The sequence below is a fragment of the Piliocolobus tephrosceles genome, chromosome 6 (assembly GCF_002776525.5).
Source record: "Piliocolobus tephrosceles isolate RC106 chromosome 6, ASM277652v3, whole genome shotgun sequence".
Classification (NCBI taxonomy): Eukaryota; Metazoa; Chordata; class Mammalia; order Primates; family Cercopithecidae; genus Piliocolobus; species Piliocolobus tephrosceles.
Window position 1 is genome coordinate 77,765,981 of NC_045439.1, and position 23,570 is coordinate 77,789,550.

General features: G+C 41.1%; 1 protein-coding gene across 1 annotated transcript in view; it reads left to right on the forward strand.

Moving 5' to 3' along the window:
• Positions 1-3,295, forward strand: part of ATP8B4 (ATPase phospholipid transporting 8B4 (putative)) — a 284,458-nt gene extending 281,163 nt beyond the window's left edge. Inside the window, exon 31 of the mRNA XM_023227177.2 lies at positions 3,214-3,295. The gene's annotated coding sequence lies outside the window, so the exon portion shown is untranslated. The remainder of the gene's footprint in view (positions 1-3,213) is intronic.
• The last annotated feature ends 20,275 nt before the right edge of the window (positions 3,296-23,570 follow it).

Below are 23,570 nucleotides of genomic sequence, written 5' to 3' on the forward strand. Positions count from 1 at the left end.
CAATTGCCTTTCTTAGAGAGAGAGAGAGAGAGAAAGAGAGAGAAGAAACTGAATTGGATGTTCTCTTGAGGGCAGGGCCTGGCTCTTCAGGCTCTTGTACTGGTTTGTATTTCTCTGGACTAGCCCCTGATGCACTGCTATCTCTGGCTTTTCTCTCAGCTTACCACAGAGCTGCTAAACCCTATGGTGACATTTTACCTGGGTCATTTGAATGCTCAGTTTCTTGCTAATGATTCATGAAGATATCTCCACACCCTCCTTTCCTCTCTCATCATTTTGAGTAACAAAAGTATCCAGATGTGAAGGTAAGACACTTAGGTCCAGCTAAGAAGAGGATCATTTAAAAGTCCTCCCTACCTTGAATCTGGGCTTAGAGGAGATTCTTTGAGCCGCTGTTCCCTTGGGACCCAAGTTGGCACAACAGAGCTTGAACAATTTTCTTCATAGTTATACAGCACTTTGCAGTTTGTGTATCATTCTTACATAAACTGTATTGTGTCTGTGTAGATTTAAAATGTACAGATCTAGGGAAGACGTGTAAACAGATGTAAAAATGTTCAGAAATATATGTTTCAAATGTTCTTTTACCTTTCAGTGCAAATAAAAATCTCCTCCCTTCCTTCCTTTCCTACAGCATTCAGTGACGTTAGGTAGGTGTGGAAGGCAAAGGAAATAAAAATGTCTCAAACTATTTCTAAAAAGTCACTAGGAAATCCAACTAATCAGAAAAGCTCTACTTCTGATTTTTATGGTAAGAAATTGAATTATTCTGTTAGTGTGTGCACAAAATGCCTCAAGATTGATATGATCTAATTATCTCAGTTATATGACTCAGAATTATTATTTTACACTACAAAGAGTAGGCACAAAGTTGATAGTGGAGGAATCCAGGAATAATGATGACTTACAGACTTTGTGATGGGATTCTGTAGGCCATGGGTCAGATAACCATGTGGGGGTCACAATTTTCCAATTTTTACATTAACATCTGGTATTAAATGTCTGCAGTTTGCTCTACTGCGTCACATTTCATTCCTTGGTGAGAAATCATCAGCTTTTGCAATTCTCTAGCCTAAGCCTTTAGCTGAACTGCCTGGAAGCCAGAACTAAATGACCTACGTATTACCAAATGTGTATTGCAAAAGATTTGGAGGGACTTGCTGGGCTAATCTGTAGTTTGGGGTTCTGACTTAACCCTATCTGTCCTCGAATTTCAAAACTTCCTGGCAGATCTATTCCTGTAACTGGTGCATAATGCAAATCAGCTTGGAGCTGCATACATAAACATCCAGATTTCAAGAAATAATAATGATTAGTTGGCCAGATATCTCTGGCTATCTCAATTCAGATTCCCATAAGGTTTAACAAGGACAAGTTAAAATTGTTAATAAACTGCAGCCCTAGACTTACACAGAAAATTCTTACTGGAGCAGGATGCGTGGAGAGATGATAGTTAACTTAACTTGGAAATAAAGTAATGATCAAGAAGAAATCTAGTTGTTTCGCCTCTTGTCATAAATGTTTCTATACTCCCTGCCTTCTTCTAGGTAAATGTGAGCAATGATTAGGATGCTTCTTTGACAGTTGATGATTTTCCTTCTTGTCCCATTTCTGTCTCTGCTCAGTTTGTGGCACTATAGAGATATAGAAGTATGAGATAATGCACAAAGATTGGACAGAAATAATACTGACCCCAAAATATCCTCAGAAAAGGTTTTGAATAAAATTCCTGTTACTGAATTTCTCAAGATAATGTCACTTTCATTAAATAACTACTGAAAAAGAATAAATTAATTTGGGATTATGATTAGTGACTGGGGGAGATATTAAGCTTATTTAACAATCAGTTTGACATGGGGCACTGACAAGTACGAATGAACATGGGCCATCAGTGACTAGTCTTGTCCCACTGCTAATGGCAGTTGGCACTCTGACCTATTTGGACCACATGATAAGTCACATTTTTCTTTATGAGGTGCCTATTTGGTCTAAGCTAGATAAAAACAGTAAGGTTTTTTTTTAAACCAAATAACCTACAAAATTCTATAGGGCAGGTCAAAATGTTTTCCTGGCATTGTTTTGCATGGTAGTTAATAGTTTTCTGAAGCTACAAGATGATGTGTTTTGAACAACAGGAATTGTTTCTAACTGCATAATATTATTGACAAAATATGTTTAGGTATTGTGAATGGTTTTTGTCTGAATACTAACATTTTTCAAATATTTTTAAAAATATATATTTTACAAATATAATATAAATGATGGTGGTTCATAGTTTGGGAGCTTAGTTTAATACTTAGGGGTAGATAAGATTACTGGAATTATATTTTTGATTGACAGGCAAGACTTTGTTTTATGGTTCCATTTCTTCCTCGAAGTTCTCATAGAGCTTATATCTAGTAGACATCTCAGATGAAATGTGCTAACAAATTTAGGTCTACTGGACTAAATTTAAAATAAGTGAATCAATCACTTAATAGAACACTGAGTGTGGAGAGGACAAGGTACAAGATAAATAAGAAACAATTTCTTTTTCTTGCCCTCGGAGAGGTTCTAACTCAGTATCTTTCAACCATGCATTATACATACCACAGTTGATGGAATCTAAAATGCCCCCTTGTAAATGATGCACCATTAATTTATATACCACTGGAAAACAAGAAGAATATTGCCGCTTAGAGTTGTAAAGATGCCATTGGATGTAAGATTTCTTTCTAATTTCAGAGATGTTAAATTATGAAATCTGGTAAGTATTGGATTGTGGGAGGTTGAAAATTGATGAAAAAACATAGTTCATGGCAACTACTTTTGTTTTGATTGTGTATTTTGTTTAATACTTGAATTGTTTCTATAATGCAGTTATAGCAATCTTTAAATTTACTTTCATTACAAATATCTGTCAAGTTTTGTTTCAGAAACATTTTTCCTACTCTCTTGCATCATGCACCCAGACACACTACAAAAAACTAATTCATAACACAGTAAGGGCAAACATTATTCATGTAAACATCTTTCATTAATTTCCCATAATTTAAAAAAGTCATAGAATTATAGATATTGAAAAAGGCTCATAGATTTAGTTCAAATTCCATAAGAGACCAAAGATGCTCATTAACTGTGATGGAGTTAACTTTGGGTTGCAATAAATACCGAAAGCATACCCCTGGCTTCTACTCCTTAAACATACCTCACAACCTAATAAATGTATTTCAGGATAAAGAGAGAACATAGGAAACCCTGGAGGAAGCTTTTGAAGAAGGGAGCTCAGAATCATGGACACAATTTTCCTATATGGTAAGCAGGCATTACCTAGTCCCTGTAGCTTCCCAATACATGAATCAAGGTTAATTATTGTAACCCAAAATGCCAAGTAGATATGTTAAGATACATTGGCATGTGTGTTCGTATTGCTACTATACACAGTGAAAATTTGTCATATCATGTATCATTTCATTATATCCAGGACCAAAGTGGAAAAAAAAAAAAGCCACTCAAGTTGAATATCATCATAAAGGAGTTTTTGTTTGTTTGTTTGTTTGTTTTCAATAACATAAGAGTCAGGAGAGTTGGGAGGTATGTCCTAGGGATGTGATTGGTCTTGATATGTAACAACTTTGAACAACTGTGTGCAAAGTCACAGGCAGAAGAAGCAAAGATTTTCGTTATCAGAGGATGTCTGTCTCTGGTTGGAAGTCTTCCAGAGCTGAGACAGGAAATGTACTGCATGGCAACTACTTTTTAAAGATGCTTGAAGGGAATAATAGTTTCAGTATTTACTAGGGGATGGGGAATACGTATTTTTATTTTTTTAGGAAAAGAAAAGGGAACACAATGAGCTCTTTTTGCAGGCCAAGGGAAAGCAGAGCCTGGAGAGGCAGGAACAAGGGGTGCTCTCTCAGGGAGATGTTTCAGAGGGCCTCTTCACAGAGCATTCATAATGGCAAGACAATGAGGATGCTGTTACATTTAGCCTGGGCAGATGCGTTCTCTGAGAAGCCCACAGAGAGGATAAATAATGTCTGGGACAGCTCCCTAGGACCTCATGGGGCTTGCCGAATGTTGAGAGAGCATCACTTCCTTCTTAGAACCCAGCCTATGGTGTTCCTGGGATTTAATTGGTATCATTCTGGCAAGTTAATCTGTTTAGTTTACTTGTATCTTATATTTTGCTGCAGCATCTTCACAAAAAAAGAATCAGAAAGTTACTAATTGATTGATTAACTTATTTTATAGAGCAAAGCAGTGCAATGTGGTGATTTCGAGTCTGGGCTCTGGGGTTCAGCCTGAGCTCAGCTATCAGACAGGAATAGTAATCTTCCCTACCAGGGAGGGCTCCTGTGATGATCACATGAGATGTTTGTTGCAAAACACTGCCATATGCCTGGCTCATAGAAAAAGATGAATAAATACAAGCTGTTTTTACCAGAAGAGCAACCCCAGGTTTGTATCCCAGAGGGCTGCATTTCACTTGCCCCAGGGAGATTAAACAGGTCTTTTTTTGAAAATGTTGGCTTAGGGAGGCTAGATAGAGCTGCATACTTGGACACAAGAAGGAATCTGGGTGTTAAAGAGAAGCCTCAGTGATTGAGTGCTAGAAAGATCTGAATTATTGCAGACCTGAGGGATGAAGCGTGGTACATTCTACTGAACAGCAGAGATCCTAATTCCACTTGCCCCCCAAACCCCATCCCCAGTACCCTAAGAGATGGCAGGTGGTTGGACATCTGGATGCCTGGGTATGATCAGTAAGTACCAAGGTCTTCAAAGCAATGGCTTCTGTATTAGTCCATTCTCACACTGTGTAAAGAACTACCTGAGACTGGGTAATTTATGAAGAAAAGAGGTTTGATTAACTCACAGTTCCACAGGCTGTACAGGAAGCATCACTGGGAGGTCTCAGGAAACTTACAAACATGGCAGAAGGCAAAGGGGAAACAACCCCCTTTTTCACATGGTGGCAGGAGAGAGAGAGCAAGTGAAGGGGGAAGTGTCCACTTTTAAACCATCAGATCTTGTGAGAACTCACTCACTATCATGAGAACCACATGGAGGAAATCTATCCCCACGATCCAGTCACCTCCCACCAGGTCCCTCCCCCAACACTGGGAATTACAATCTAACATGAGATTTGGGTGGGGACGCAGAGCCAAACCATATCAGCTTCTGTCCCCAGTAGCTTACCCTCTGGCTAGCAGAGTGGGAAGGGTGACTGTGTTGTGATATGGAAACCCAGATGTCAACAGTGGCAACATAGGGGTCCTGAAAATAATGACACATATTAGAGACTGTATTAGGCCATTCTTGCACTCCTATAAAGAAATACCTGAGACTGGGTCATTTATAAGAAAATATATTTAATTGGCCTATGGTTCTGCAGGCTGTACAGGAAGCATGTCAGCATCTGCTTCTGGGGAGGCCTTCGGAAGCTTCCAATCATGGCAGAAGTGAAGGGGGAGCAGGCACATCACATGGTGAAAGCGTGAGTAAGGAAAAGGGAGAGGGGAAGATGCCGCACACTTTGAACAACCAGATCTCCTGTGAATTTATCACCAAGGGGATGGCTCAAGCCATTCATAAGAGATCTATCTCCATGATCCAAACACCTCCCACCAGGCCCCACCTCCAACATTAGGGATCACACTTCTACATGAGATTTTGGCAGGGACAAATATCCAACCTGTATCAGGACTAAGGACCAAGCCATTCTCTGTTTCTTGGGACTAGGTAAGACCTGAAATTCTTACAGGCTCCAAGGAGATGGAATGGAGAGACTGGAGGTTCAGAGTCAGTCAGATTTGATATGAAAAGGTAAAAGAATTTGATACTTCTTACATCTCAGTTCCATAGAACAAACTCATACCCATTGTGTAATTCTTTCACTTGATGTTTGGTATAATAGTCATGGTCATCAGCTCATTCTGAGTAGAAGTGCTAATGAAGTATGTGTGTCTGTCAAGTCCAGGCTGCCGCATACAACTCTTGTGCACTCCACCGTCTATCCCTGCATCATCCTCACCCCCAATTCTTCCTCCTGTTCCCCACACTGTGGTGGTGTTCCTTAATTCATCCACCCATCAGGCTGAAATGCAGGATATCAGGCCCAGGCCCCTAATGGCTATTGTAGACTGAATACACATTCTCATCAACTCTCATTACCGGGGGTTTTTTCTCTGACCCTCTGGTAAATGGCCTGGGACCTTCTCTAAAATAGCATCATAAATCAGCCAGAGCTGGGGAGATATCACTGTAAAATGAAGAAGAGGGTGAGTAGAGTACCTTCTCCACATCCTCACCCTGGGTAGCTCAAAGAGGAACTATGCTTGTCTGAGTATCATTGATGACTGAGATAGGATTGTAAAGCGGGTGATCTGCCTTGTGTAGCCTCCTTCATTCCAGTCCAGTCTTACCACCGAACACACCCTTCCCCATCTAGGTTACTCTTCTAAGTCTGCCTCAGTTACCTGCTGTAACCCCTTTAAAAGTGTTCCAAGTGATTCTCCTGCATTTGCACAGGAGACTATATACATACTTTCAACTTGATGCAGGAACTTCCTTCAGAATAAGCCTGCAGATGGCATTCAGTCTCTGCTCAGATGTTCCCAATGATGCAGTGCTCATGAGCTCAAGGAAGCCATCTCCCTTCGAATAGCCCCACTGGTGAGGAATCTCCTCTTTCTTTTAACCTGAGGTCTGTTTCCCCATCATCACACTGCATTGTTTGCCTCTGCCCTTGCAAACGAGACTGAATACATGTCTCTCATGTGACAGCTCCTCAAATATTTGAAAATAGTTGTTCTGTCCTTTCTTTGAGTTAAATAGCAGCTTCTGTAGTCTTTAAATTAGTCTGTAGTCTAGCTAGTGTGAATTGGACTAATTCCTGACCTCAAAAATGTTTTGATCTTCCTTGGGGACCTTGTATAGATCTGGGAAGGGGTACCTTGAGGTCAAAAAAAGATGAAAAAATAAAAACTGAGGAAAAGGTGGTGGTGGGAGAATAGTTGCCAAAGAATGGCAAACTGATACTCAAATAGTCAAGGGGATTTCTCTAACACCACTTGTTAGTGTGGGATAGTCCTGAATGTCCTTGGCATAAAAGAATTGATGAGCACAAAATCCAGCAACAAAACAAAACACGTTTTCATAGAAAAAGAAGGACTTGAGCATCATGGGGAGCTAGGAAAGGGGAACATTTGAGAGAAAGTCATGGGACAGATTGAGTTGTAGGAAAAAAGTGAAAGAGTATTTATACTCTGTATAGTTTGACCTCCTAGGAGAAGGAGGGGAAGGAGAAACCAGGCACTGTTAGCAAAGATGCCTTTCTGAGCGCATTTCCCCACCTGGAAAATGGGGATCATGAGATGTTCCTTGAAGGATTGTGAGGATTACTAAGTGGTGGGTATTGTGCTAAGCCTCGTAAAAATTAGCTCATTCAATGCAATCTTCACAGCAACCCAGTGAGGTAGGCACCATTATTTTCCCCATTTTAAAGTGAAAGAATCAAACCCCAGAGAGGTTAAGTAACTGTCTCAAAGACGTATAATGGAAGAGCTGAGATTCAAACCCCAGGAGTGGCCTGTGCTCTTAACCCAATGCTATCTCTAGTTGACACTTAGGTCATAGATTTCGGTCTTTTTTTTTTTTTTTTTTCTTTTTTTAAATTTCAACTTTTATTTTAGATTCCGGAGGTAGATGTGCAGGTGAGTTACATGGGTATACTGCACAATGCTGAGGTTTGGGATATGAATGATCCTGTCACCCAGGAAGTGAGCATGGTACCCAATAGTTAGTTTTTCAACACTTGTTCCCTTCCCCTAGTAATCCTCAGTGTCTATTTTTGGTCATTTTTATGTCCATGAGTACCCAGTGTCTAGCTCCCACATATAAAGGAGAACATGAGGAATTTGGTTTTCTGTTCCTGCATTAATTTGCTTAGGATAATGGCCTCCACTTATATCCATGTTGCTGCAAAGGACATGATTTTCTTCTTTTTTATGGCTATGTAGTATTCCATGGTATATATATATATACCACATTTTCTTCATCTAATCCACCCTTGATTGGCATGTAGGTTGATTCCATGTCTTTACTATTGTGAATAGTGCTGTGATAAACATACAAGTGCATGTATCTTTTTCATAGAATGATTTTATTTTGTGTATATATCCAATAATGGGGTTGCTGAGTTGAAAGATAGTTCTGTTTTAAGCTACTTGAGAAACTTCCAAAGGGCGTCCACAGTGGCTGAACTAATTTACGCTCCCACCAACAGTGTACAAGTCTTCCCTTTTCTCCACAGCCCTGCCAGCATTTGTTGTTTTTTGACTTTTTAATAATAGCCGTTCTGACTGGTGTGTGATGGTATCTCATTGTGGTTTTGATTTGCATTTCTCTTATAATTACTGATGAGAATCTTTTCATGTTTGTTGGTCACTTGTCTGTCTTCTTTTGAGAAGTGCCTGTTCATGTCTTTTGCCTACTTTTTTTTTTTTTGGAGATGGAGTCTCGCTCTGTCACCCAGGCTGGAGTGCAGTGGCCGGATCTCAGCTCACTGCCAGCTCCGCCTCCTGGGTTTACACCATTCTCCTGCCTCAGTCTCCCAAGTAGCTGGGACTACAGGCGCCCGCCACCTCGCCCAGCTAGTTTTTTTGTATTTTTTAGTAGAGACGGGGTTTCACCGTGTTAGCCAGGATAGTCTCGATCTCCTGACCTCGTGATCCGCCCGTCTCGGCCTCCCAAAGTGCTGGGATTACAGGCTTGAGCCACCGCGCCTGGCCTTTTGCCTACTTTTTAATGAAGTTATTTGTTTTTTGCTTGTTCTGTTGGTTAAGCTCCTTATAGATTCTGAATATTAGACCTTCGTCAGGTGCATAGTTGGCAAATATTTTCTCCCATTCTGTAGGCTGTTTACTCTGTTGATAGTTTCTTTTGCTCTGCAGAAGCTCTTTAGTTCAATTAGGTCACACTTGTCAATTTTGGTTTTATTGCAATTGCTTTTGAGGACCTAGTTGTGAATTCTTTCCCAAGGCAAATGTCCAGAATGGTGTTTTCTAGATTTTCTTCTAGGATTCTTATAGCTTGAGGTTTTACTTTTAAATCCTTAATCAATCTGGAGTTAATTTTTGTTTATGGTGAAAGGTAGGGGTCCAGTTTTATTCTTCTGCATATGGCTAGCCATATAAACAAAAAATTAAATCCACCATAAACAAAAATTAAAAATAAAAATTGACAAGTGGACCTAATTAAACTAGAGAGCTTCTGCACAGCAAAAGCTTCTATCTCAGCACTGTTGATTGATTAGGGGGCCCTTTTCCCATTGCATATTTTTGTTGACTTTGTCAAATATCGTATGGCTACAAGTGTGTAGCTTTATTTCTGGGTTCTCTATTCTCTTCCATTGGTCTATGTGTCTGTTTCTGTAGCAGAACCATGCTGTTTTGATTACTGTAGCTGTATAGTATAAAGTAACATAACATGATACCTCTGGCTTTGTTTATGTTGCTTAGGATTGCTTTGGCTATCTAGGTTGTTCTTTGGTTCCATATGAATTTTAGAATAGTTTTTTTCCAGTTCTGTGAAAAATGACATTGGTACCTTCATAGAAATAGTATTGAATCCGTAGATTGCTTTGGGCAGTATGGCCTTTTTAATGAAATTGATTCTTCTAATCCATGAGCATGGACTGTTTTTCCATTTGTTTGTGTTATCTATGATTTCTCTCAGCAGTATTTGCAGTTTTCCTTGTAGAGATCTTTCACCTCCTTGGTTAGATGTATTCCTAGATATTTTATTTTTGGGGGCTATTGTAAATGGGATTATGTTCTAGATTTGATTCTTAAGGCTTGAACATTTTTGGTGTATAGAAATGCTCCTGATTTTTGTGTGTTGATTTGTATCCTAAAAGTATACTGAAGTTGTTTATCAGTTCCAGGAACCTTTTAGCTGAGCCTTTAGGATATTCTGTGTATGGAATCATATCAACAGCAAAGAGAGATCATTTTACTTCTTCTTTTCCTATTCGGATGTCTTTTATCTCTTTCTCTTGCATGATTACTCTAGCTAAGACTTCTGGATTCATTCTTCATAGTTTCTGGTAGCTTAGTTTTTGGTCACAAATGTGCACACTTCCTATTAAGGCTCTTCTTTTTTATCTGATTCCCTTAGACATTCAACACCCTTCACTATTTCTTAGCTGTTTCTTTATTTTCTCAACTTCTAAGCTATGAGTCAGTTTAAGGCAAAAAAGAATTTTCTTTGAAAGTTACCTTATCTGCTTTTGTTTCCACAGGAGAAAGTCAGAACCTGACTTGAGCTAACACTAGGCAAGTGTCCATTTTCCATGGACCTCTGCTTTGGAGCTTCTTCAGATACATATGCTGGAATCAATCACTGTAAATTCTACTAAGCAAGTTACCTTTTGCCTATAATAATTTTATAAATTATTCAGCATTCATACTATACTATATAAATATAAATATATATTTATACACATAAATATATAATCTGAATGTATTATATATAATATATAACTATAGTATGAATATACTATATTAATACTATATTTTTGTATGATCACCAAAGTATTCTTTAGCTGGCCAGCAAGAAGGGGGATTCTTCAGATTTTTGAGTAAGGCATCAGAGGCCTGAAAGTTTGAAACACTTGTTCGCCTTTGATTGCTGGCTTCCAGTTTTTGGTGCAGATCACTGGCAAACAAACCTTCCATTTTAGATCTCTCTTGGGATGCTAGATTTTTGTTTTAAATGTGATCATAGGTGGTTTGAATGGATGCACAGTCAGCCAGAAAGTTGATTTGGATCCTGAAGTTCCCTTTACCATATAGAGAATTGCCAAGAACAATATGCCTATACTGCCAAGAAATTCATCTCACTAACCTGGATATGACAAAATGCTTGCTACAGCATTACTTCATACTCCTCTGTCCTATTCCTGCTGGCCGCCACTTTTTGAGACGGCGCTGCTGCATTTTCTGCCTTACTTCTCCACAATATCAAATCAGAAATACAGAGATGTTTAGCAAGTCACAAAAGGAAGTTCTTTCTTCTATGATTTAATCAGTTCCACTCAATTAAGAATGCCCACCCCCACCCCTGCCAACCCAGAAGCTCTGCATCCTTATAACTAGATGTGTTACAAGTTAAGATGTTAGATTAGAAGCTAAGATGTGCTTGCTAACCTCAGTGACGTGATTGTCGCTATCCCTGCTTTTACAACTCCTTATGCATTCCTCTCCAATCATACTTGTTATGTTTTTACATATTGTATATTTACAAGCCTCTCTGCTCCTCTGGAGAGAGAAGTCCTATAAGAGAGGGTCTGTGTCTTGTCTTTGAATTAGCAATGCATTGCACAGTTCCTGGCAGGTAATTTATTGTCACGGTATTTGTTGAATAAATAAATGGTCATGATTCAGACTTATTGTTGAAATATGAGTTCCATTCCGCAGAAAGCACTGACGTGGTCTTTTTGGCAACATTAGACTTGGAAAACACATCTCCTATTTAACCAAGGAGTCATGAATGTTGTGTGCTGACCACATCCTGGAGATAAATTCTATAGTTTCATTGCTTTAATTATTCTTCTGGGTCAATATCTGGCATGGAGTAAAACCCACAGTAGCGACTGAGCCCCTAAAAATACCTCATCAACTAAACCTCATGCATGGAAGATCTATTTTAAATGCAGTGCAGTCTTTTGTGCTTTAGACAGTTTCCTCTCTAATAAGGCATTGTTCCTTGGACTTCACTTTTTATATTTACGTTTTCCTCAGCCTGGGTAGTCTTTACTTGTTTATATTTTATCATTACTTGTTTTATCTTTTCGTGTTGCAAGCTACTTTGAATCCTTTATGAAATGAGATAGGATATGACTAAAGGGACATTGCTGTGTCATAGACAGATAACTGGGGTTGAGATTGGAGATTTTGCTGATATAAATTGGAAACTTTTGGGGGAGAAGGAGAAAGGAAGTTGACTTTCTGTCTTCCACCGATCCATCCTTTGGTTGTGGGCAGGTCACTTCTTTCACTTTTGCTGTTTGCTTCTGTTAGTTGATATAGATAGTTGAGAATCATTCCTTCAAAAATGGTGACTGAAAGGTTGGATTTTTGTTTGTTTGTTTTTTTCTAGAATATAACTTAGCCATGGCACTAAAAAGAACCAACAGTTATGTCTTCTCTGCAGTTATTTTCAGCCCCCAAAGAATTGCTACGGTTTCGTTCTTCAAGTCCTTAGGGTCTGGCCATGTCATGGGGATATTCTTGCTACTTCTTGGTAAATCAATTAATGAAGCAACAGGCTGCATATCTGGCATCAGTGGAAAATACAAAAGCAGCATCAAACACAGGCTTTCTCTTGGGGGACTTTACATTAGCATGGAGCAGACCCCGGCACATGGCATATGTGGGCAGTGACATGGCCCTGCACTTAGAATAGAACACCTGGGTTTCTGGCCAGGCTATGGAATCTTGAGCATTTTATCTAATTTTTCTAGACTTAATTCCCTCACAAATAGAATTGATAGTGGGGTTGTAGTAAGAATTAAGTGAATGAACAGCAAAGAAGTTAATAGTTTTCAAAATAATATGTCAGGAGTACATGCTATAATAAAGAAGTATTATTTGTACTTGATACAAAATGACATGTTGAAAAGAACTCTAGAGACATGCAAACCTGAATTCATGTCTTTACCAGCTGTCTGGTTAGGGGCAAGGCACTTGACATCTCTGAGTTTCAGTTTCCTAATCTGTATAATGGGTATATTAATACCAGCATCATAGAGCTCCTGGGAGCATTGGTGGTGCTGTGTAGAAAATGTAAAGTGTGGCTGGCACACGGTATGCACTGAACAAGTAGAAGCTTTCATTTCACTATTACTGTAGTGTAACATGAAAATACTATATAAATTGGTGCTAAATTGTTTGCCTATGGCCTGTGGGTAGTTACGAGTTTAGAGAAGAGGCATGCCAGCTGTTTTTGGAGTCTTGTTAAAAGGCCCATAGAAGAGGTGTGATTTGAGATAGGCCTGGAAGGTAAGTAAGCTTTGCCTCGATGGAACAAAGAGTAGAGTTTACCCAAATTAGTCCTCTGGCCATAGACAGCATAGTTCAGTCAGGATCACACATTCTTCTTGGACCTTCTATGGCACCTAGCTTGGAAGTTATTTATGTATTTGTTTGCCTCCTCGTGAGATCCTAGAAACATCATTTTCATTTTCATCTTTATATTCCTATTTTATTTCTTAGGACTTTATCTTTTTTTTTTTTTTAATGAAGTCTCACACTGTCACCCAGGCTGGAGTGCAGCGGTGCAATCTTGGCTCACTGCAACCTCTGCCTCCCAGGATCAAGTGATTCTTCTGCCTCAGCCTCCTGAGTAGCTGGGATTACAGGTACCCACCACCACGCCCAGCTAATTTTTTGTATTTTTAGTGGAGACAGGGTTTCACTATGTTGGCCAGGCTGGTCTTGAACTTGTGACCTTGTGATCCACCCACCTCGGCCTCCCAAAGTGCTGGGATTACAGGCATGAGCCACCACACCCAGACAAGATATTATCTCTTTAGAGCAGTGTGAAGTTCACAGCAAAATGGAGAGGAAAGTGCCAGTATTTCCCATGTATAAGTAATGGCTCTCAACTCTGTGACTATCAAGTGGAGAGTTCTTAAGAATGTCTAAGCTGGGCCTCACACTAAACCTATGAAATTGAAATCTCAGGGTATGAGGCCCAAGCATTGGTAATTTTTCAAATATCCCAGAGGTTCACAACATGACTGTAGGTTGAAAACCATTGCCTTATAGCACCAACCAACCACACATGAACAGATTTGTTCAGTTGTTGAGATGGTGTGGTGGGATGAAATGGAGTACTTCAGAAAATACACTGGACTGAAATTAGGAGTTGCAGGTTCTAGCTTCAGCTCTGCCCTGACTGCTGTGTGAACTGGTCAGATTCTTCAGCCTCCCTGGGCTCTGTGTCCTCATCGGCATTATAGGGAGGTTGTAGCCTATGTCTCTTCAAGCCTTGATGGCCTATGATGTAGCTAAGCAGATGTTATCCTACCCTCTTTAGTTTGCGAAGTCAAATCCAGTGATGGAATGATGTGGGTGCTTTTCTTGCTTTCCTCATAATACACTTCTCTCCTCCCCATGCCAGCCCCACCTAGTTGCACATCAGAGGAGCTTACAGAGGACATTTGAAGACTGTTTTCTTCTTTTCCCAAGAAATGCTATGATATTGTCAATCTGTGTTTATTTCTAATGAAGGAAATATGCCCCCTTTATTGGAAACACCTTGTGGAAGAAGGCGAGGGCCTCTCTCTACAGTCTGGCAATTGAGAGCAGAGATGCCAGCCTAGCCCCACCTGTTCCCACAGCCAAGGCAGACATGGCCCTAAATGCTTTCCATATGTAAACCTTTGTGAAGTTTCCTGTGGGCACAGTGCAGATTGGGCCTCAGTTGCTACTTCTGGCCAAAGTAACTCAAACCACATGCCTGGAGAGGAATCAAGGTGAATGTACTTGCACTAGAGGCAAAAAAATGTAAGCAAGTAGTACCTTCTCACGTTGGTCATGAATGCCTCTCTCATACACCAGGCATTGGCCAGATCTGTAAAGTAACAGCAAATGCCAGTCCTGAAAATCACTGTGGACTTGAAGCAGGCTATCTGATGTTCCTTATAAGCCAGCCGTCCTTTTTCACTCAATAAACAACAGAGGGAACAGAAAATTAGAAGGAAGGTAGCAAATGTGTGAGGAATTTCTTTTGGCACCCCAGCTTCTCTGTCTGAGCCTAGAGCCAGGAGGTGGAGCAGACAGAGCTCTTGTGCCTGGTCCTCAAGCTTTCTTCATCTCTTCAACCTAGGCTGGATTGTCCCATATTTGTCAGAGTTTTGAGGAGGGGCCCTTGGCCTGTGAATGTGTGGTGGCAATAGCCATTCTCAGAAAAATGCATCTTGCCAGAAGAAAATCAGCATCCTTAGAATCCTGTAGAAAACAGGCCTCTACAATGCTGCCCTTCTGGTGATTTGTAAACAGTATTTCCTATTAGACCTCAACTGAGCTTCAACTCAACATTGCCAGGTCTGAGCAACAGATGAAAGGAGTACTCAGACACAGGTATCCCATGAAAGAGCAGCTAGAGGACTGCCTGGCACTAGGTAGCTGAAGAGTCAGCAGCCCCGATAAGCCAGAACTGCTTGTATTTATTCAGTACTGGTATAATGTCAAAAGCCTGGAGCCAACACAATCTGTGGGTAATTAACATTGTCATCCCCCCTTGCAGGGAGCAGTCTTGCACATGGATGATCAAAGGTCAGAATCTTGTGATCTAAGGTCAGTCTCTGGATGACATAAGTAAATAAGCTTATCTAAATAGATTTCTTTACACTCTCTTGTTACCTAGTCCTCACCCTTAGCCTCAGGGTAAGAGAATTAGCTGCCTTCAACTTTATTCTCTCCCAAAGCTTTTGCAAGGCCTTCCGACCTTTCAAGAAGATTTGTGTCTTTCCTTATAGCTTCTCCCACCACCGTGACCGATCTCCTACATCTCCCCTTTTTCTGTATTTTTGCATCAGGTTTTGTTGGTTGAAGAGTACAGATATGTGCAGCAACAGGTTTGTCAGGTGTAGTGGTCACAGCTTGTTTTCCAGCTTTACATCCTATAATTAGTAAATAACATGAGATAAACATGAGCATAATCAGAAATATCCCTTTCCAATCAAGGAGTGACTGCCAGGAGTGGGGGTCAATCCAGGAGAGATGTTCTTGTACATCCTTCCATATGGCTGTTTGTTGGGCATGTAGATCTATGGCGTTTAGGGATTCTTGAATTTTAGTTTTAAGTTACTTTATGTCTGCTGTTAAATTATCATGTAAGGGTCCCCAGAGGTCTTGTTTCACTTCATCCCAACTACGTACTGATTGATTCCAAGGTAGAGAGGTGACACAGATATGCTTATGCTCCCAGTCACAGTTCAATTGCCGTTGGAATGCCAGTGCATCTTGTCGTTCCACTATATATTCCAAGGTAGCCTCAAGGGCTTGCAGACATGCAAGAATCTTGTGATCTATACCCTGCTGTAAGAGAAGTTCATTAGTCATATTTCTGGCCAAGTTGTCCACAAAGGTAGCTGTTTGTACTGATTCAGTAATAGATACAACAGCAACACTAGCAGTGGCTAGGATGACTATGGCTGAGACTATATAAGCTATAAGTGTACCTATGAATTTTTTGCGTCTGACCTGGGACGGGGCACGTTCTAAGGTGACAGGAGCAGAGGAACCTTGCCAATCATGTGTCAAATTGACTGGTAGGAATGCCTCAGATTGTCTCCTTAATACCATGACACTAGTAATATTTAAGTTAGATATATTGTAATTAGTGATACATGATGCAAACCAAGCCTGTCCCTGCACTTGGGTCCCAAACTTGGAGTTTTGGGGTATAATGGAAATATTGGTTCCCATAAGGAAAACATATGGATGGGTAGTGTAAATTAGGCACTGATCTGTGTGATTATGAATAAAGGTCATAGTATAATTGTTACTGTAATTATGATATATCCCATGCCATGTGTTAAGGGGGTGCTAAGATGTCTCAGGTGCCATAAAGTGTCTTGGGGTGGCATGGAGTCTACTTGGGGTCTGGGATATCCCATCCCCCCATCAGCCCAAATCATAGAGGAATGGGATATGCCTATGAAACTGTGATTGATGCCATGATTGATGCAGAAAAATGGCTGTGGGGGCTCCAGGCTAACATGTTATAATTGCCTAACCAGAGCTACAGGCTTGTTCCCCGTGACAGACCTCCCAGTCAAAGTGGAATCCATTACTTTCCCAGCTTTGTTCTTTAGCACAGGGAGGCATGTTGGGGAAAGTGGCATTGGTTGCATTGCCTGGTTTGAGACTACTTGCAACCAAGAATGTTAAGGCATTTCCTTTGCCATAATGTAGCCATAATTGTGTTTAGGCAGGTACACAGTAAGGGTTAGAACTTTTATAACTTACATGCAGTGGGAGGATTGTGGAGTGATATGTAGTGTTACCTGGCACCTTAGTCCAATGTGTGCCATTAATGAGGGACACTACCGGGGGCAACTCAGTCCCTCCCAGCCAAACAATTATGTTATTAGAGGCTGGGAAGGGAGTGTCTGCTTAGGTAACAGGGTAGAAGAAAGACGGATCTAAGAGATGAGCCCAATAGAGTGCAGCAGGTGTGGGTTGCAGGCAGAGTGAGAGAATAAGAAAGGTTATTACCCTATGAGACTTGCAACGTACAACAGAAAGCATAGCAAGGAACACATTATCTGGAGTGAATGGTGTCTGTGTCTGGAGCAGGATTTGCTCAGCCTCCTGAGTTGTCTTCTTCAGCATTCCCCAGGTAGTGTCTGGGGTCTGTCATCTGAGGAAGCTGCATCGACTGGGGCTGTGGGTCTGGCAGGGTCATTTCCTTCATTTCTGGTATTGGATTGGGTCCTAGTCATGCCATGGTATGGTTTGATGCATCATTCTCGAATCCAAAGAGGGCTTGAGGGGGTGTGAACACAAGCATATCCTCTTCCCCATGTTAGCAAATCATTTGGACCACACCATACATTACTATTTACATCTTTCCATAAAACCGCAGGTTTTATGTTTTGAGGGCATTTTGCAAAATGCTTTTCTATGGCTGATTGAAATTTATCATCTACATTAAAAAATTTAAGGGTAGACAAGGCTTTTGCCAATAGTGTTGCAGGGTCCTTACTCATATTCCCCCTTTTCTGTTTTTGGAGCATATTTTTAAGGGTGGAGTGGACACATTCTACTATGGCCTGTCCTAGGGGTTGTAAAGGATGCCTGTGGAATGTTGGATGTTCCACGTGTGACAAAATTGTTGAAATTGTGAGCTGATATAAGCTGGACCATTATCAGTTTTAATTTTTGTGAGCCACTCCATAAATGCAAAAATTAAGAGAAGATGTTTAATGATATATCAGGCAGACTTTCCAGGAAGAGCATGAGTCCTTATTAAGTGGGAATTAGTATCAACAGATACATGTATATATCTTAGTTTTCCAAATTCAGGGATGTGTGTAATATCTGTTTGCCATAACTGGTTAGATTCTAGTCCTCTAGGGTTAACACCTGTTGAAGGAGGGGATGTGACTGTAAGCTGCAATCTGGGCATTGTAAAATAATTTGTTTAGCTAGTCTTTGGGAAACTTGAAATTGTTTAGATAAATTTATCCAATTTTGGTCTAAAACTTGATGTAATTGGGTGGCTTGGTCAAGCAATGATGTCATAATCTGCAGGTCTGCTTGATTATTGTCATAAGCTGGTGGCCTGGGCAGTGAGGTGTGGGTCTGAATGTGTTAATAAAAATAGGATGTGTACATTGATCTAGCAATTGCTGAAGTAAAAGAAAATGTGCACACAGGGTGGGTTCAAGAGTGGACTTAATGAGGGCTGTCTCAAGGTTCTGCAATAAATAAATGGAGTAAGCAGAGTCACTAACAATATTGATAGACTGAGCGGAAAAGGTTTCTAGGGCCAATATTAGGGCTCCAACCTCAGCTCTCTGAGTGCTAGTAAATCCAGATCGAGTGAGGGAATTATGTGGTTCTCATCAGATAGCCACTTTTCCATTTTTCCCAGAGCCATCAGTAAAAAGTGTTAAAGCATTAGGTATGGGGGAGTGAACTACTTTTGTAGGTATAACTACAGTAGTACAAGAACTGAAGTAGTTTATCAGCAGGCAGGGCATCTTCTATATGACCTGCATAATCAGAGAGTGCTATCTGCAGGTCTAGAGATAAGGGCAAAACTGCTTTGAATTGTTTTTTACTCAAGGGAATTTTTATGACATCAGGGTCATAACCTAGCAATTGATTGCATCATCTGCAGCTTGTATAGATAAGTTTACTAACTAGCTGGATAGAGGGAGATAGTGTTTTAGTCCCAATAGGTGAGCAAAAACCCATTCTAGAAAGGGCAGCCCTGGGGCCATCTGTCCCAGTAATCCTGTTGAGGAATGTTTGGTAGGAAAAACAAATAATTGGACTGAATATCGTGGGTCTATGTTATCTAGTTGCCTCTGACAAATAGCTTGCTCTATTTCCTCAATTTCCCTTTGTGCTGCAGGGGTTAAATACCTGGGGGAGTCTAGGGCTGCATTGCCTTTTAGGATAGAAATCAGGTTTGTAACTTATCAATAGTTATGCCTAAGGTGGGGCAAAGCCAGTTAATATTACCTAGTCATTTTTGATATTCATTTAAGGTGTGTAAGTTGTTAGGATTTAATTTAACCTTCTGGGATCTTACTGACCGGGAAGTTAGTATCTATCCAGGATATTTTTAAGGAGAGGACATCTGTACTTTTTCAGGTGCTATGATTAAACCTCTTGTGTATTCTTTTTGACAGAGGCATATAAACTTACAAGTATTGGCTCTGTTGGAGATGCCAGTAACATATCATCCTTAGAATGAATAATCTTGCAATTATGAAATTATTTTCTACTGGGGAGCAAAGCCTGATTTACATGATACTGACACATGGTAGGACTGTTCAGCATTCCTTGAGGAAGTAGTTTCCAGTGAAATTGGCAAACTGACCTTTCATTACTGATAGCTGGTATTGTAAACAGAAATTTTTCTCTGTCCTGTTTTGCAAGGGGAATAGTATAAAGACAGTCTTTTAAGTCAATCATGACTATAGGCTAATCTCAAGGAATCACCACGGGGAAAGGGAGCCCCTGTTGAAGAGGCCCCATAGGTTGCAAATTAGCATTGATAGCACATAAGTCATGCAAAAGTCTCCATTTACCAGACTTTTGGGGAATGACAAAAATGGACTAATTCCAAGGGCTGTTTGATGGCTCTATATGGCCAGCTTTTAAATGTTCCTCAACTAATTCATGGACGCTTTGTAATTTCTCTCCCTTTCAAGGTCACTGTTCCACCCAAATTGGATTTTGAGAGAGCCACATCAGGGGTAGGGGAGGAATTACAACAGTGGCCATTATTAAAAAGGGCTCTGCAGAGTGACCCCCCATTGGGCTAATAGGTCTTGTCCCCAAACAGGGATGGGCATGATTAGAGGTTGTATAACTGCATTTCTTTCTTCCAAATCGCAACATGTCAGGGGATGTTTGCTCTGCTTGGCTGTGTGCATGTCCCTGATGCTGACAATTTTTTGTTTCTGAGTGACCCAAGGCCAAGTTTCCGGCCAGTTTTGATCACTAATGATCAAAATGTCTGCCCCTGTGTACAATAAGCCAGTAAAATTTTTATTTCCAATTTTTAAGGTAATCATGGGTCTCTGATCAGTGATTACTTGGTTCCAATATACTCCTGTGGCTCCCATGCTTCCAAAACTTCCCTTTCCCCTTTCCTTTCCCTGAGTGTTGGGGACCCAATATGGTAAGAGTAGTAACTGAGCTATCGTTGATCCAGGGGAAGGATATGCAGATCTTTACATTCCATCATAATATCTCACCTTGGTAATCACTATCAATTACCCCAGTGAGCACACTGATTCCTCTACTGGATAGGCTTGATCACCCTAGGACTAATCTCACTGTTCCCTGAGGCAGTGGGCCCCAGATCCCTGTTGCAACTCTTTGAGGATCTTCTCCTTCTTTTAGCACTAATTTGTTGGGTCAGAGTAAGTCCAGGCCTGTGCTCCTAGAGGTGGCTGCTCTGAGAGAGAGGACTGTGGGCTTTCCATCTGACCGAGGAAAGCTGTTGGCATTGCCCCAGTTAGGAGCGGGGTCTGGGGCTGGCCCCTTATGAAGTTTCTCACCTAGGGGATTGCTGTTTTTATCAAATTTGTACTTGCATTGATTTGCCCAATGTTTCCCCTTTTTACATTGGGGATATACAGAAGGGGGTTCTTTTCCTGAGTTAACTTGGTCTCTACTATTGGGGCATTCCCGCTTCATATGACCTGGCTCTCTGCTTAGAAAACAATTTGGGTTTTTCTTCCTTTTCTCTTTAGGAGGCTTTAATGCCATAGCCAATATTTTGGCTTTGTGTGTTTCTGTCCCTACCAGTTGACACACTCATATAAATTCCCCAACTGTAGCTGCTTTTCCTCTGATTGCCTGCATTGCCTGTTGGCAATCCACATTAGCGTTTTCATAAGCCAGTTGCAACAATAAGATATCAGCGGCCTGGGCATGACTAATTTGTCTTTTAATTGCCAGGGTTAACAGATTGACAAATTCGACAATTGGCTCCTGAGGCCCTTGTCAAACATTTGTAAAAGATCCCAGTTGAACTCCGCTTTTAGGAATTCGGTCCCAAGCCCTAAGAGCAAACAAAAACACTTGGGTATAGGCTTGGGGAACAAAACTTAATTGTTATTGTACATTTGCATAGGGATCCCTCCCCTGGAGAATAGCAGCTGTTATGTCTTGCCCAGCCAATTGATTCTGGTTGGCTTGTTTGCACAACTCATCATATTCTGCCTTCCAGAAGAGGTATTGACTGGGCTCTAAAGTTGTTTTAGCTAGCACTGACCAGTCCCATGGGGTCATACGGAAGTTGTCTGCGATGGCTTCAGTTAATCCTTTCGTAAATGGGCTAGTGGCTCCGTTTCCTTTAATGCTTTTTCTTATCTCTTTATAAGCATCAAAAGAAATGGGTTCATATACCTGATTGCCTTGTCAATCTCGCATTACCAGGCAGGCCAAGAGCTCCCCTTCTAATGCTGCCTGCCTAAGACGGGTCCCATAGCTGCAGTGTGGAACCTTGTCTTTTTTCCAATTATTATATTCAAGGAAGGGGCTCAGGAAAAATCTCTGTTTTCTCTTTTGTACCTTTATCTGGTAACAGCGGGGCTGAGGGAGGAGGAGGTGGTGGTAAGGTAGGGGATAGTTCCTCCTCCCTTCCCTTTTTAGGCTTGTCCATGTAGAGTGGGGCCAAATCTGCCCTGACTAAGGCCCATAACATTAAAGATGTTACCGGGACCTGTTGCCCTTGCGCAAAATTGCGTTTAAGATTTCTCCCCGCTTGTTCCCAGACCTCTAGGTCTAGCGTGCCTTCTTCCAGAACCATGGGTTATGGGAAACAACAGTGTGCATTAGGTCCCTTAATTGAGCCTGCGAAACTGAGGCTCTGCTAGCTTTAAGCAGCTATTTCAATACTTTTATACACTGTTTCTGTTGAGCTGATAACTGTTGTCTCATGATGAAACCCTCAAACTTGGAAATCCTGAGTGGGCACCAATGACTTACTGACTGCACAGTCTCTTCACTTTCATTTTTGAAGGTTCCATTGTGATCTATTGCAGCATTCCTCACATGGGGCACCAGCTGCTGGGTTTGTCCCACAGACCCTGGCCGAGCAACAGACGGAAGGAGTGCTCAGACACAGGTATCCGATAAGAGCAGCTAGGGGACTGCCTGGTACTAGGTGGCCGAAGAGCCAGCAGCCCTGATAAGCCAGAGCTGCTTGTATTTATTCAGTACTGGTATAGTGTCAAAGGCTTGGAACCAACACAATCTGTGAGTAATTAACATTGTTGTCCCCTCTTGCAGGGAGCAGTCTTGTGCGCAGATGATCAAAGGTCAATCTCTGGATGACATAAGTAAATAAACTTATCTAAATAGATTTCCTTACACTCCCTTGTTACCTCTCCTTGCCCTTAGCCTCAAGGTAAAAGAATTAGCTGCCTTCAGCTTTATTCTCTCCCAGAACTTTTGCAAGACCTTCCAACTGTTCAAGAATGTTTGCATCTTTCCTTATAGCTTCTCCCACCACCCTGACCGATCTCCTACACAACATGATGCTATGGAAGGAGCTCAGGACCTGGGACAAGAATGAAATCACATTCTTCCTACCCCAGTTCGTTGCTTCCTCATCTCACTGCAGTCATTTAACATCAGCAGAACCTCAGCTTCCTCATCTGCAAAATGGGAAGGTGGCAATCACCACAGAGGACTTGTAAGAATTTGTTCATATATTTTAATAGGTAAATGAATGGGTTCTCAAGCCAGGCTGTCTGAGTTCAAACCTCCTTCTATCACATTTCAGCTCTGTGGCCCTGGGAAAGTTAATTCTCTCCCTACTTCAGTTTTCATATCTGTAAAATGGTGATAATAACAGGATTCACCTCATGGGGTTGTCATAAGGATTAAATGAAATAATACTTGTAAAGCTCCTGGAATAGTGGCTGGTACAGTGTAAGCACTCAGTAAATGGAAGAGTTAACATTTACTGTGCATTATAGTCCTTAGCACAGTGGCTGGCATACCACACATGTTCAGTGACTGCTAGTTATTATGACTACTAGGACTTCCACTCAGCCGAGGGAAGGAATGTCTGTCCTCACTTTTCATTTCCTTTCTCTCCACGTCTGGTATGAATCAGATGTGAGTCCCCTGAGGTGTCATTCTGTCCCTGGGGGAGGAGAAGGAGAGGATGTGAAGCCAAGTGAACAGATTAGTGACATCAGGGGAGCATCCCAGGCTGCATGGGAGAGCTCAGGCCCAGGATCAACTGACCTTTCCACAGGAAGAGGAGAAACCACAGCAGCCCTCACTTTCTCTGGGTTTTCCCTGATTCATGAT